Source organism: Acinonyx jubatus, chromosome B2 (assembly GCF_027475565.1).
Source record: "Acinonyx jubatus isolate Ajub_Pintada_27869175 chromosome B2, VMU_Ajub_asm_v1.0, whole genome shotgun sequence".
Classification (NCBI taxonomy): domain Eukaryota; kingdom Metazoa; phylum Chordata; class Mammalia; order Carnivora; family Felidae; genus Acinonyx; species Acinonyx jubatus.
The window spans coordinates 65403031-65420206 of record NC_069385.1 but is presented as its reverse complement, the minus strand read 5'-3'; the positions used below and the strand labels follow the sequence as shown (position 1 = coordinate 65420206).

Here is a 17176-nt window from a genome sequence, read left to right as displayed (position 1 = left end):
GGGGAGAGAGAGATTCACTTGTATGATAAGTTAAGGATGTTAAGCCTTACATTTTAGTTTACAAAAAGTTTTGCTTTTCATTTTATCCGTCACCAATGAAGTTTGAATATTATCAACTGGTTTTTGCAACTATCTAATCATTACAGTCAAATTGGTTATATGATTTTTCTTTTAATGTTGACACATATTAATGAGTCATCTATTGCTTACAAGTAAATCTAGTGATGTATCTTTTTTTTTGAGCTAATCCTGAATTCCTTTTGTCAATATGTTTATAGGATTTTGCATTTATATCCTGAGTGATATTAGCCTATAATTTTCCTTTCCCAATTCAATGTCTGTCTTGTTTCAAAGTTCTATTATATCCAGTAAATGAATTTGTGACTCTTCCACTTTATCTATTATCTAGATTGCTTATCAAATTTAAGGTTCATATCTTTCTTGATATAAGCCTGTCTATAAAAAGATTGTTTTTGGAATTTTGGCTAGGGGAAGTTTGAACTCAGGAGTGCCTTCACCCATTTTTTATTCTTCTTAAAAGGGGATTTTTTGATTATTTTTCCAAGGAAATTAATCTTTTAATCTAATCTTTTAAGTTTAGTGACACAAAGTTCCTTTTTGTATGCACTTGTAATCTTTAGTTTTATTTTCCATTTAGCTTTGTTTCCCTTAAAAAACATTCTCTGCTTGTGACTTCTCTTTCTTCTGATTTATATTGAATATAATTTATTTATTTTATTGGTCTCTTAAATAACCAACTTCTGGTTTTGATAATTTTCATCTATTTGATGCTCTTATCTTTTGATAATTTTTGTTATATTTTCTATCATTATCATTCTGTTTTGATGCTACTTTCTTTAGCTTCACCTAATATGCTTTTTGTACCTTCTTGACACTTTTTTAAAGAAATCCAAAATGCAAAGGAGAAAAGACTATATCAACTGACTTCATTATGAAACAAGAAGTAATATCCCACAGTTAGCAAATGCACAACAAAGCATTTTTTCCTTGTGTCATTGCCAATGCAGAGAAACTCATTTGGAGTTTTTTAGCTCATGAGGTTAAATGTAGTGTGCATTTTCTCATTTGGAGATTTGTGACGTGTGAGATTAAATGTACTGGGTAATTTATTAGCCAAGTTTTCATCATACTTTACAAACTTAATATATATATTTTTTAATCTGTTTTTTAGTGTTTTCACTAATGCAGAAAGTATAGGTCTGTATTTTTCCCATAGTGATGGTCTTCATTAGTTATTACAATTATTCCATATACCCATAAGTTTTAAAAGTTATTTGGAGTATGGGATTTAAAGTTAATATCAATAGGTACACTAATTGAATCATAGAATTAAACAGACATACCTACCAAATCACAACAGTGCTGGAGTACAGCAGGTGTCTTACCACACAGAGAGAACTGGCCCTGGAAGGAAAGAAGAGACCACTGCTCTATGTGAGCCGGTGAGCTTCCAAAGCCTTTAGAAGGCTGACGTCGAGCCAGCCCTCCCAGTTTTTCTCCCACAATGTGCCATCCAGAAAAAACACTCCAGCTTCCCAGAGGAGGTGTATTGAGTAAATGAGTAGAAAAAGACCATGTGTTATACATCTTAAGCAAAGAAGGAAATACTTATTAGAACTGGGGAAGAAGTCTTTCTTAATATCCCCCAGCTTTTAGTTCTCTTAACCTATTGGAAAAATCCTTGCTCTTAGATCATCCTGGTGTGTACTCAGGCCTGTTGGGAGAGGGGATCCGTGTTACATTATCCATGAGGTCACTGCTTCTTTGGAGCCCTTCCTGTTTCCACATTTGGCCTCCAAACTTCAGAAATGACTCATAATAGCACATTAAATCAAAGGCCATTAATGTTTATTTGTTTTTGAGAGAGAGACAGAGTGTGAGCAGGGGAGGGGCAGAGAGAGAGGGAGACACAGAATCCGAAGCAGGCTCCAGGCTCTGAGCTGTCAGCACAGAGGCCGACATGGGACTTGAACCCACAAATTGTGAGATCATGACCTAAGCTGAAGTCAGACACTTAATGAACCGAGCCACCTGGGCATCCCTCCAAGGCCGTTCTTTAGTCAAGAATGAAAAATGTTTCCTTATTCTATTTTTTATCCCAAATTATGCCCAACCATGTTCACTAATATATCAAAATCTCTTTAATTAGATTAAATGACAATTAAAAATGTCTAATCACAAAATGCATAAAGATATTCATCTCCTCTTGAAGAGTTGCATTGTAGATATGACAACACTATTCACAAGATCTTATTTGAGACACTTTTTGTTCCTGTAGTAGGGTAAATAATGATCCCCAAAGATGAACACATCCAAATCTCTGGACCTATAAATATATTACTTATACAGCAAAAGGTACTTTGTAGATTTGATTAATAGTCTTGAGATGGGGAGATTATCCTGGACGATCCAGGTAGACTCAGTATAATCACAAGTGTCCACAGAAGAGGGAGGCAGGAGGTTCAAAGTAGAAGAGAGCCGTGATAATGAAAGCAAAGGTGGAATGTTGTGCTTTGAAGATGAAGGAAGAGTCTCTGAGCCAAGAAATATACTTTTGATTCAGTGTATTCAAACTACCTCCTGTGAGGTATGGGTTCAGGAACTTTATTTAGTCCTCATTGAAGTTGAGCTCTGTCTATTACTTTGAAGTATTAGTGGAAAAGTACTTTAAAGTGCTTAGTGGAAAAAAAATTTAGTGTGTGCCCCACAAAGATGTCTATAATTGTCTCTTGTTAGGGAATTGTTTAAGCCTGAGATACAGGCTTTCTCTTTGTCTCACATTTGCTTAACTGCAAAATCACTTTCAGCAGATTTCTGATTGGAAGTTCCTACTGATGCTTCTGAAATTTGTCTTTATGGGTGCTGTGAGAACTAGTAAGCCTGCTGTGTGCTCCTGAGGTCATGGTCTTTACGTCTGTGTTCATTTTTGAAGCTTTCTCAGGTATATTCCCTCAGGGAATGGACAACACCTACACCCAACACTAATTATTCCCTTGAATTTAAGGTCGGTCTTTCCAAAGTTTTCTTCCTGTACTTGAATGAAGGACAGAAGTTGGGGCCCCTAATTTTACACAGTCAGGCTAGGCTTTTCTTGGGGCTAACAAAATAAAAGGTAGAGTCTTACTGCTTTCTAGTAACTGGGAAAACAGCCCCTGGCCATTTAATTCCCATACTCATAGACCTCTCTAAAGAGGTTTTCTTTCTTTCTTTCCTTTCTTTTCTTCCTTCCTTCCTTCCTTCCTTCCTTCCTTCCTTCCTTTCTTGCTTTCTTGCTTTTTTCTTTCTTTCTTTCTTTCTTTCTTTCTTTCTTTCTTTCTTTCTTTCTTTCTTTCAGGAAGCTCTACACCCAACACAAGGCTTGAATTCATGACCCTGAGATCAACAGTCACATATTCTACCAATTGAGCAAGCCAGGTGCCCCTAGATCCCTCTAAGGAACTCATTAAAATCCCCCCCCCCACCATGTTTATCCTAAAGTTTCTCCCCTTCAGTCCACCCTCAGCATAAGTCAATACCTCCTAGAAAAGTTGTATTGCAGCTTAGGCTGCAATCTGAGGCACAGCCAGCCAGCTGGAAATCTTGTTCAGGGCTCTCACCCCTATGCTGCATTTAGATTAGACAGATTGTGTATTCTTTAACTTTTGGTCTCAGGGAATGATATTTTGTACTTGTTTATGGGGATGGAGGTCTCCATGAAAAAAGTCATGGACCTATGTATGGAGTCAATATGAGCACAGTCACTCACCGAGATCAAATATCAGGTGGCCCTCTTAACCCTCACAACTACAAAATCCCACCTAGCCTCTGATAAGTATTGAAAAGCTGCTAAAATCAGTTTGCTGTTCATACAGGGAAGCCCAAAGCCTCTCCACATGCTATGTCTGTAAATTTCACTGCCTCTTTCATTCCTTGGTTGTCTCAGAAAATATACCAAATATTGGGGGCTTTGAATGATAAAATAAATACCACCTATATTATTCTTTCAATTTCTGAACCAAGAGAGAAAAAGAAAAAGCCCAATAATGTAGGGACTAAAATATCATCTTTGTTGCTGATTGAGTTTAGTTTGGGAGACAGAACTTCATATGAGATTGAAATGCACCTGATATTTGAGCCCAGAAATGGGCAATCACAATCCTCCAGTCACAGCAGGGTTGGCCTTATTCAGGAAGCTGTGCTCTGGGGAATAAGAGAAAGTGTGCTTTCTGCAGGCTAACAGCTCCCCAAGAGGAAAGGACAATGCCAAGCCAAGCATGCACAGATTACTCTTCCTAAATTCACTGCCTATTTTGTCACTTCCCCCCGCCTTTGCCCCCCAGGTCCCGGAGACAGAGTGAGTAGAAGGGGTGTGAAGCTAATATAAATTTCCACTGTAAAAACATATCAAAGTTGGAGAAGCTTTCATCCCAACAGTTACTTAAAATATAAAGACAAGACAGTATTATCCGAAAATACACTTTGTACTAAACAGTAGAAAACATTCAGTTTTGTGGCCCGTATCTGCCACTATGCTATTCATCTTTGAAGTATCTGGTAATTATTATTGGTTAATCATTCTGAGACAAGGTCAAAATAAATACTTTTTGGTTATGATAATAGTGTTTCTAAAAGTGGGGCCCCATACCAGCAGCTTTTAATCCATTATGTATCAAGAATGGAACCAGCCGTAAACTTGATACCATAAGAGCTTTCTGAAGGACTAAATGCATGAAAATCAGCAAGTCTCTGGCTAAGTTTTACTCCCCTGGGGAACCACTGCTTTGCAACAATTGGGTTTTGACATAAAAAAGACTGGTGTCTTAACCCAGCTTCATCAATTATTTGCTATGTGATATTTGACAAGTTATATAATCTGTTATATAATCTGTTTTATAGCAAGTTGTATAATCTGTTGTGCCTTAGTTTCCCAAATACAAAAAGGGGGCAATATATACTTCATAGAGTCACGGTAAGGGTACCATGTTATAATACATTCAGCATCTAAACCTAACACAGTCCTCATAAGTAACATTCATTTCATTTCTTTGCCATTATTAATTAAACTTTTGGTAAGTGTAAGCACATAGCTGCACACACCTGCTGTAGACTGCTCATAATCTGAGTTTATCCTCTATGCTACAGAGTGATTAGTTCACAGTGTCCTAATGACCATGTGAAAAAATGATAGAGTGAAGAGATCTGTCTGTGGTTTTATAACCTTCTATACTGCACAACCTATGAATATCTTTAAATGTCTATTCTACTAACCTCCAACATCCCTATCTCACTAATTCCCCAATGGACTGGATCTTCTTCTAGAAGGCAGTTGTTTTGTATAGTATGCCTCAACCAACCTACAAGTGAAAATCACCAAAAGGTAACAAAAGTAACAAGAGCATTATAGTTGCTACTGATGTGAAAATCTGCTTTAGGGCCTCAGACACATATTTTAAAGAATCAACAGCAGTTTATATTCAAGAAGGTGCTTAGAGTGGTTTTCTAGTTAAAACAAATGTGAATATCTCAAGCTAGTGTAAAGATTGTGAAGATGATCATTATAGAGATGCTCTATATTTAGTAACTTCAAAGGAAAATATACTGTGATATCTGTGACTTTTACCTGTATTCCTCTATCATTACCACCTGGTCATGTCTCTACTCTTTTTACCCCCATTTGTGTAGTTACATGTAAATTTTTTTTAAGTAGCTTATATCCTATTTGTACCTTTTCACTCATTTCCCATCTAATTCTCTGTTCCTACACCCAGTGGCTTGTCTTTCTTTACTTCATATTAAGTTTTGCAGCCAGCCCTGTATTTTAACTTCACATAACCGCTATACCTTTGGTTGTCTCCAAGGATCCAAGATTTTATCTTGTAACTTGTCTCCAGATTTACGGTAGTAAAGAGCAGGACTTTGGCTTCAGGCACAATCAGGGCTTGAGCCCGAGCTGTGCTTTCAACCTGTGGAGTTTTCAATTTCCTCACCCTTAAATAGGGATCACAACTCTCACAAGGATTGTTGTAAAGTTTAACAAGGTAATAAATGTAAAGTTCTTATACTGTCTCTGGCACATGGCCAGTACTCAGTAAATGTTAGCAATGTTAGCCTGTTTTAAGTTGTGTGTGTGTGTGTGTGTGTATATACACACATATGCGCATATATATATATATATATATATATATATATATATAAAATTGTGTATATATGTACAAAGTTTAACTTAATTATAGTGGACTATATTTTATCAACATCAAAATAGTTTAGATATAAAATATCAAAATATCATTTAGGAGAGAGAGTATATCATGATGATCAGGTAGAGACTTTAGTTCCAGGGCTGAATCCCTAATCTACTCTTTTTTTTTAATGTATTGAAGTATAACTGAAATATAATATCCAATTAGTTCAGGTATGCATCATAGTGAATCAATAGTTTTATACATTACAAAATGATCTCCATGTTAAGTCTGGTTACCATCTGTCACCATGAAAAATTCTTACAATATTATTGACTATATTCTCCATGCCATACATTGTATTCCCATGGATTATTTACTTTGTAACTCGAAGTTTGTACCTCTTAATCCCTTTCACCTATTATGCCTGCACACCAGTTCGGCCCCACTGTGGTAATGACCACTTTGCTTCCTGTAGCTCTGAGTCTGCCTCTGTTTTGTTTTGTTTGGTCATTTGTTCAGGTTTTTTTTTTTTTTTTTTTTATTCTATAGGAAGTGAAATTATATCACATTTGTTTTTCCCTGTCTAACTTATTTCACTCAGCATTATACTATGTTCATCCATGTTGCTGCAAATGGCAGGATTTCCTTCTTTTTATGGCTGAATAATACTCCCTCGTGTGTGTGTGTGTGTGTGTGTGTGTGTGTGTGTGTATGTAAATAACATCATCTTTATCTATTCATCTATCAATGGGCACTTGGGTTGCTTCTATATCCTCATTATTATAAATAATGCTGTACCTGTAGGAGTGCATAAATCTCTTTGAATTGAGTGCTTTGTTTTCTTCAGAATTCCAGACCTAGAATTGCTGGATCCTATGGTAGTTCTACTTTCAATTTTTTGAGGAACTCTACCTTGTTTTTCACATTGGCTGCACCAATCTACATTTCCACCAACAGTTCATAAGGGTTCCCTTTCTCCACATACTTGCAGCCCTTGTTATTTTTTATAGATTTCATAATAGCCAACATAACAAAGGAGGCAAGAATTTACCATGGGGAAAAGAAAGTCTCTTCAATAAATGGTTTTGAGAAAACTGGACAGCTACATGTGAAAGAATGAAACTAGACCACTATCTTATAGCATATACAAAAATGAATTCAAAATGGATGAAAGCTTGAATGTAAGACCTGAAACCATAAAATCCCTAGAAGAAAACATGGGCAGTAAACTTTTTGGCACCAGTTCTCATAATGTTTTTTTTTTTTGATGAGCCAACTCAGGCAGAGGCAACAAAAGCTAAAACAAATGAATGGAATTACATCAAACTGAAAAGCTTTTGCACAGTGAAGAAAACCATTGACAAAATGAAAAGGCAACCTAATGAATGGCAGAAGATTTTTACAAATTATACATCCAATAAAGGGTTAATATCCAAAATATATTAAAAACTTATACAACTTAACGCTGAAAAAAAAAACTTGACTTAAAAATGAGCCAAAGACTTGAATAAACATTTTCCCAATCTACTCTCTAGCTGAGAGACCCAAGTTAGTTACACAAGTTAGTTACCCTCTATATTTATCAGTTGCCTGATCTGTAAAAAAGAGAATTGATAGTCAACAATTCATAGGTTTGTTGTGAGAATTCAACTTAGAAAAGTACCTAGCACATAAGCATTTAATAAGCATTTCAGGGACACCTAGGTGGTTCAGTTGGTTAAGCGTCTGACTCTGGATCTCATCTCACGTCTTGATCTCAGGGTCATGAGCTTTAGCCCTACATTGGGCTCCACTGTGGGCATGGAGCCTACTTAAAAAAAATAATTCCTTTCATGGAAAGAATGATGTAAATATTTGTTATCATTATAAAATTGAAGACAATCTCTATATTTTCTAATATAGAATAGCATAAAATATTCAGCATCACTCATCATCAGGGAAATGCAAAGCAAAACACCTGTCAGAATGATTAACACACACACACACACACACACACACACACACACACAAAACAACAAGTGTTGGTGAGGATGTGGAGGAAAAGGAACTCTCTTGCATTGTTGATGGGAATGCAAAATTGGTACAGCCATTGAGGAAAACAGTATGGAAGTTCCTCAAAAAATTAAAAATAGAACTACCCTAGGATCCAGGAATTGCACTACTGGGTATTTACTCAAAAAATACCAAAAGACTAATTCAAAGGAATACATACACCCCTATGTTTGTTGCAGCATTATTTAAAATAACCAAATGATGGAAGCAGCCCAAGTGCCCATTGATAGATGAATGGATCAAGAAGTGGTGCATATATATGCAATGGAATATTACTCAGCCATAAAACAAGAGAAAATCTTGCCATTGGAAACAGTAACATGGATAGAGTTAGAAAGTATAGTACGGAGTGAAATAAGTCAGTCACGAAAGACAAAATCCATATGATTTCACTCATATATGGAATTTAAGAAGCAAAACAATTGAGCAAAGGGAAAAGAGAGAGAGACAAACCAAGGAAAAGACTTTCAACTATAGTTGCTAACAAACTGCTAACAAACTGGTAGTCTGCTAACAAACTGATGGTTAGCAGAGGGGAGGTGGGTGGAGGGAATGGGTGAGATAGGTGACAGAGATTAAAGAGTACACTTATCATGATGAAATAAAATAATAAAATAAAATAGATCAGCTAAAACATTAAAACTTTTAAAAATAATAATAATACTTGTAATATGTGCAATGTATGCTTTAAATTGTTTTTTCTTCTTAAGAGAATGTTGTATAAAGGGATAAAATGTTCTAAGATTTATTTTATACTCCTGCAAAACATGTTCTCTATTTAAAGATGAAATAGCAATTCCATTTCATAATGTCCTCTATTTAATATTCACTTTATGTGTATTGGGGCACCTGGGTGGCTCAGTCAGTTAAGCGTCCTATTTTGGCTCAGGTCATGATCTCATGGTTCCTGGGTTCGAGCCATGCTTGGGCTCTGTGCTGACAACCCAGAGCCTAGAACCTGCTTTGGATTCTTTGTCTTCCTTTCTGTCTCTGCCCCTCCCCCACTCGCACTCTGTCTCTCTCCCTCTCAAAGATAAATAAACATTAACCAAAAAAAAAAAATGTTTTTAATTCACTTTATGTGTATAAAGATGCAAAAGGTGCTTTCATGTTATATCACTGCTGTTTAGTATTTTAATTTTTTATCTATTTATTTTTAACATGTATTCATTTTTGAGAGACAGAGAGAGAAAGAATGTGAGTGGGGAGGGGCAGAGAGAGAGGGAGACACAGAATCTGAAGCAGGCTCCAGGCTCTGAACTGTCAGCACAGAGCCCAACACGGGGCTCCTTCACGACCTGAGCTGAAGTAGAATGCTTAACTGACTGAGCCACCCGGGCGCCCCGACTGGTGTTTAATATTTTAAATTCAGGGTCAGATAAAAGCTTTACATAGATGAGGGAAAACAACATGATTACTAACCTGTTAATAACTCTAATCATACTATCAACATACACACATGCGCACACACACACATTATGTTCTCTCATTTTGTTTGTAATTGAACTGAGAGAGATTAAGGAGTAAAATGTACAGCAATATTGTCCAATAGAAATAAAATGAGCCACAAATATAAATTATATATTTTTACATTTTCTAGGAGATACATTAAGTAGCAAAAAAAGTCTTGTGAAACTTATTTTCATATTCTGTTATAACACAATGCAAAATATTCTTTCAACATTGAATTAAACGTAATAAATAAATTAAATAATTTAATAGTAATCAACATATCAATTAATTTTAAATTTACATTTAAAATACTCTAATTTTTGTAATTTCTTAAATCAAGTGAATATTAAATACAACTGAGGTATTTTGTGTTGTTTTATACTAAGTCTTCAAAACCCAGTGTGTATTTTATACTAAGAGCCCCTTGCCATTTGAATTAGCCCACATGCTAGGGCTCAGGAGCCACTGGTAGCTAGTAGCTGCTAAATTGGACAGCACAGGTTAGAAAAAAAACATTTCTCTGAAGAGAGACATGGATGTAAAGTACTTCAAATAATCATAGCCTTTTCTGCTTCAATCCCTACTTCTGTGGTTCAGAAAAAAATTCCACTGGGGTTTTCAAGTTGCTCTCCCAACTCTCATTCTATTCTATGGAAACAAAACAAAACAAACAAACCAAAAAAAAAAAAAAAACCTAAATCTTTCTAGTTCTGAAACTGGAAGAAAAAAATATATATCTGAGAGTGGCCAAATCCAATATATTTAAACAGAGTCCGATACCGAACAGAATTGTATAAAACATACACAAGACTTATCAGACAATTTTCAGAAATTCTTGAAGGTAGACAAAGACAAATTTTCAAAAATATAATAATTTACACTAATGCATTCCCCCACAGAATCCCAGACAGTGTTTTATGATATAATTGAGGCCCATATATCCATTGGCCCTTTCAGTGTCACTGACAGTATTTCATAGACTCTAATAACCTCCAACTCTAGTATTAAATGCTCACATTATTGGCAAACCTACAATGCAACTTGAAGACTGGGGATCGACCACAACTGGCTCCACTGCCAGCAGTGCAAAGAAAACATTGCTTTTAACGTGGCTCATTTCTGAGTATGGAACTGAGGGAAACTTAGGGTTCTTCATCTTAAAAAGTTTGTTTACCTTTCCAAGAAACCAAATCTGCTTGTTAACCACTTCTCTTGTCTCTTAAGATATCCCTTCCATCATATTTTATTTTCTTTCATACCAAGGCTTCTTCCTGGACTCTTTCCTAATTAGCTGATCTTGAGAGAGTAGACACTTCAAAACCCCATTGAACTCTGACCTTCAAACAAGAACAGAGATAGATCTATGAAACTTTTAGACCATTCTTCTAGAGCTCACATTTCATCTGCAAAGCAAAATGCACCGTGGTCTTTAAGCCTATACCCTGGGCATTAGGCAGAAATGTAATTATCTCTTCCACATCTACATAACCTTGGGAAAACTCAGCTACCTTCTTAAAATCATGTATTTAAATGTCCATGACTCAACAAATACATATTTGTAGTCTAGATCTTTCTTTTAAACTCTACAACCCGTAGCCTGTTGACTCTCTGGACTTATTTCTCTCAGGCACCTCATTAGTAGGGTGACCAATCATCCCAGTTTTCCAGACACTGTCCCAATTTTATCACCAAAATTTCTATATCCTAGGAAACCTCTTAGCTTAGTTTTCCGGAATAGTTGGTAACCTGGAGGTGTCCGACCTTGATTATATGATCTTTGACCCAGTTCCTGAGTATTTAGAAGTCACGAAATCCACATAGTCATACATATTGTGAAAGCAACCCTAGATTCCTTTCTCTTCCTTGATTTATTCTTTCATTTATTCAGGTCATATTTATGGACTATCAACTAGGGATTTATCAATTAGAAACCTGACAAAAAAATATGTGCATTTATAGAGTTCACATTTAATCGTGGAAATATGGAAAACAAATAGAAAAATAATATATAAGGTCTTCTAGTAAAGTAAGAACCAAATAGGGATGTCTGGGTGGCTCAGTTGGTTGAGTGTCCAACTCTTGATTTCTGCTCAGGTTGCGATCCCAGGGTCATGGAATCGAGCCTCCATGCTCAGTGTGGAGCCTGCTTAAAATTTTCTCTCTTATTCCCTCTGCCTCTCTCCCCAGCTCATGTTCACTCTTTCTCTAAAATAATAAAAATAATTTAAAAAGATCAAAATAAAACAGAGCAGAGGGGGATAGGAAGTACAATGTGTAGGTATGTAAACTTCCTATAGTACCTGCATTACCAAGGCATCCTCCCCTTTCCACTAAATTTCTCTGATTCATAGGGAGCTCATTTCCATCACTAGATTCAAGGGGACACTTATTTGTATAGGTCAGTCATGATAATCTCAAACCCCTTTCCAATTTCAGTGAATTCCAAGCTAGATCCAATTAACTCATAACATTCCCCTGGCAAATCCAGAGTTTAACACATGGCCTAATCAATCCAAAGGCTTGCATTCCAATACTGTATGAAAAGTATTCTTTTTTTATTAGACTTCAACACAGAAACAAATTTTCCAGCTGCCGTGGGCAGCCAGATCTTTTCTGTTGAGGAAAGAAACCAACTCGCAAAGTTTAGAAAACAGTTAAGGAACAGAGCCAGAGATTAATTCATGTCAGAAATAGAGGAGACTATGTTTTGTAACATTTCGTTAAGTGACATAAAATATGACTTTATTGTCAAAGCCAGTTAGTTGTCTTTGGGATTTCTATCACTCGTTACATAAATGGTACAGCTTCTCTATCTCAATAACTATTGATGTAGCTTTTCTTCGACCTGGAATGTATTTTATTTATTCTTTATCTTGGAGACTACCAAAGCTGCACATGTGAAACTTTTTCCCCAAACCACCTCAGCCTAAGTTAGCTGCTTTTCTCCTCTCTTTCTGTGGTACCACAATAGAGAACTAATCACACACTGAAATTGTATATTTATGTCAATTTTATTACATCTAAATTGGAGGAGAGTGATTAAATTATGATTAAGAAGCCTTCTATCTTTAATATATTCTGATTCAGTTATATGATCATATTTTAAACGCTAAAAATTGATAGATAATACCTCCACCATAGTCCTAGACTATAAATTTTAGCTATGTTATTGTACACCAAGGAAAGATAAAATTTAATCTTGCCTCACAGTTGCCACTTATCTATTTTGACAGGCAAATATAAAACCTAATTTTTTCTACTGAATGTGACAGGTTTCTGTTTACTGTGAACACAGATTCGAAATTATTTTCTTATGATACAGATTTGAAAGGTCAGTTATGACATATTTCTTTTTAGGGAAACACATAGGTAATTTTCAAATTTTTAAGTTATTTTAAATATGAAAGTTTTCTTCCCCCAAATGGTAAAGTTTTAAGTCCACTTAAAAATTTTCCCTGTAATTATCCCTTTTTCAAGTACTAATGTTTCTTCCAAGTCACATATATTCATAAGCAAAATTGATTGCACATTATAATTTTTATAACTGTAAAAGATACATCAAAAATAAGTTTTTCCCCTTTTTATGTGATTTTGACACATCTAGACTCCTATCTGAACCAATATTTGTTTGTTTGTTTGTTTGTTTCCCCAGAAAGAATCCCTCTCTAAAACTCTGCTGTGTTATTAAGTTCACACTGAAAGTTGCTTAGGAATTGACCTGAAAGTGAGAAAAACATGCAAATAAATTTCTTCCTGTAAGAAACAGGTTCTATAGTCTCATATTAATGCAAATAAAAATAAGGGGAAGAGGACAGATAATTTGTGAAGACAGCAAGAAAATAATTATCCAGATTGGACAGAAGGAAGATACAGTAAAGTTTTCATACCATTCTAAAGTAAATTTAGCCAGAACTTCAAGATCTGTTTCTCTCCCTACAGAAATGTGGAAAGGGTGTAATTTCTTTGTTGCTTGTGACTTGTTCCACTTACCTCAAGACAGCCGCCCTTCAACAACAGCTCACCTTCTGCATCTAGGAAGACAAATGAATGGGAACTTCCACAGGTAGCGGAGAGACTAGAATCCCCCAGAGAATGTTGGGAACATCTTGCTTATGCCTGATAAGTGGCTATCCAGTGAATTAAAAGCACTTAACCCACTGAAAAGATTTAGGTAACTGTGAAGGTAGATACCATTTGCAATTATATTTCATATTTATGTGCATTTCTCAATTTTTATTCTAAACTATGACTGGTAGTAATAATGAGAAAGTAAACTCAGATGCATGGAATGTTTCATAGATCTAGGAAAATAGCTTTAAATTTAATTCATAAATCTATATATTTTATTACACAGTAAATATATTTAAACTTATTAAAGAAATTTCAGTGTGCTGTAGTTAATAAGCAGATAGGACAGAAAATGACTTTTTTTTTTTTGAGAAAGAGCCAATGCAATGGCTAGTCTTTATTGGAAAGAAGAACCTTTACAGCACATTTTAAGCAACTCAGTGCAAAGGCTCAGTGGGCCAACTGATGGGGCAACAGCTTGTAAACGGTTCCACAGCTAGGGCATGGCCAGGTCTTGCCTTTGTACACCCAGAACCCAATGAGAGCACGATTGTCCTCTCCACAGATGTAGCTCACTATTCGCAGATGGGACTCAGTTAGGGTCTTCTTTAGTGTCTGAAGCTGCCTTTGGGGCTATCATACTGTATGGATCCAGTCCCTTCCGTGCACCATCATGACCTCCCTCTCCAGCCCATCCACCTGCTCTTCTTCAGTAGGAGCACCACTTTCAGATGCCCTGGAGCACACCCCGAAGACTTCATTGAGACCACCAGCCCTGAGGGGCTGCTCCAAACAGCACTTCAACTCCGCGAAGTAACCTGGAAGCCATAACACTGCTACAACCAGCAGCATTTCCAGAACAGGCTCTAGAATAGAAAATGTTTTAACTAAATCTCAGTCTCTCACTCCAGTCTTCCTAATCCCGGTTGTAAATACTGAATCAATTCTTTTCAGCGTTCTGTTTTTATTTCTTTTCCTGTTTTCTAACAGCTTAAAGCTCTACTTTTTGATTTATTATCAATTTCAAAAAATATCGAATTACTCCCCCATAAAACTTCAAAGTGGGAGATTAGCTTACTTAAATCTAAGCCACTTCCTTCCACACTAAAATTGTTCCATGGTTATACCAGTGATATACTGGTAACATTTAAACAATGGATTCGCTGAGGTGAAGAGACACCAATTTGTAGCATTTGCTAACTCCCATGGCTAATTTCAAACTACTGGAGAACTAACTTGAAAAATTCCTGAAAATCTAAAAATTAGTTCTAGCAATTCAGGACAGAACAACTGTACTACATTACCAGACAGAATCTATTTACACTAGTGTTTCTTTTTAACACTAAATAATACATTTCTATTTATGGATGAACGTTCTTCATACTGTAACTTGACTTTGCCCTTTCTTCCTGCCTTCTATCGTGAACCTTATTCAATGATCACTTTTATATAAAGACAATGTGTGTGCTTCAATAGGAAATTACAATGAAGTCTTCTACATTTCCTCTTGATTCTTAAAGTTGAAAACTCATGAAAAATAGTATACAAGTAAAACATATAGACATTATTTATTAAAGCCAGATGTTGTGTTAGTATCCCAGTGTCATGACACTGGAATATTAAAAGGAGTATACTTTTAGCATCAAGATCACTGACACTCTCATTTGTAGCATTCCATTGATATATTATAATGATGAAACAAAACCCTTATTTACTCCAGATGTAGAACATGGTTTTATTAACTAGAACTTTTGCATTTTGGTTTTGCATAGGGTTTGATTTTTCCTGGAGTTTCTAATTATTTTATGTATATGCTGTGTGACTGTGGGTAAAAGTTTAGGATGTGTTTATCATATTCTTATATGTATCTGCCTTTATAATCAGAATATTTCATAACATCTCTTTTTATACCAAAAGCCTCCCTCTCAGATCACTCTTTCTTCCTGTTCCCATTCCCTGGCTCTCTCTCTTTTCTATCATCTCTGTTACCACCACATCCCTGGTTAAATCCAACTCTCCATCGAGACTATGCTACAACTGAGCATCTAATAGTGGCTAGAGAAAACTCACAACTATGCTGACTGTCACCCTCCAAAGTCATGACCATTAATTTTAAATGAGCTTTGCGAAATCAACAGGTCTATTGTATTGCCCTCGGTCCCCCCTTTCCCACTAGCCACATCATTTTATTGTATCTTCTTCTGTCTTCTCAAACATTCATCCCTCTTTGACCATCCTGACATCTGAGGTGATCTTCCTTTTAATTTTACTAAGAAAATAGGAAGTAACAAATATTCACCACTAAATCCACCAAGCAATGTCTACCTGTACCCACATATGCAGTCTGCCATTCTGTCAAAATTAGGCCTGCCCTTATTCAAAGTACTTGAAGTACTCTTGAAGTACTCTCCTGCTCTCCTGAATCATCTAATTCATTTCTATTGAATGATTCCCATAATAATACAAGCATGTTACAAATATCTCATCTTAAATTATATAATTAAAAGGATGTTGTATAGGATCAAAGAAAACCAGAGGAAGAGAATACAGAGCAATTTGTGAAAACAGTTATTTATGTGCTAATTTGATACAGAACAGAGATAGTATTTTGGATGAGTGTTGGAAGGATGGACTAGCATAGTATGGTACTGGAAGTATTAGTTTTCATTTTGGAGGAAAATAAATTTGATTCTGTACTTCACAGTGATCACAAAAGTTAGTTACCAATAGGTTAATACTTCAATATGGAATGTACATTTTTAAAACTTTAGCCAAAAATAAATGAGAATATTATTCTTACCTTTAAATAGAAAAGGTTTCTTTCAATAAGCTGAAATTAGCATCAAACTACTAAAGGAAGTTTATGAATTTTACTACAATGATGTAACAACTCAATTTTTATTTTCAAAAATGGATAACTGGCTTGTTTGGAAACAAGCCACCTACAGAAAACAACTAAGAAAACTGGAAAAATACTTAAAATATTAATCTGAACGTGTAAGGAAGCTACAAAGTCTGTGAAGACTTGAGGGGCAAAATCCAAGAGAGAAGTAAAATCCATAGAAGTGAGCATATATTAGGTACTGCTTTTACTCCGCAAGGAATTTATGATCCTCAAGATGTGGCTGAGAAAGTTTGAAATTGAGCAAAAGTACTATCAAGCTTTCAGCAATTTGTGGGAGCAATAGGACAAAAATCAACGATCAGAGCCCAATAATAAGGAGAGTTTCTGGTAAACTGAACAGTCTAGGTTTAGAAAAAGGCTATGTGATCAAAATAAGAATAAGAATTAGACCAGTTCTCAGAGAACTAAACTCCAATTAAAGCTCAGTCCATGATGGGATTAAAGTAATCTGGCATTGCCCTAACTGCTGCTGTAAAGTGCATTTCTCTCCTGGAAGATTATATAATCTGGTACTTCA

General features: G+C 35.7%; 1 pseudogene; it reads right to left on the bottom strand.

The window, feature by feature from the left end:
- Positions 1 to 14204: 14204 nt before the first annotated feature.
- Positions 14205 to 14583, bottom strand: LOC106980079 (cytochrome c oxidase subunit 5B, mitochondrial-like; annotated as a pseudogene).
- Between the last annotated feature and the right edge of the window lie 2593 nt (positions 14584 to 17176).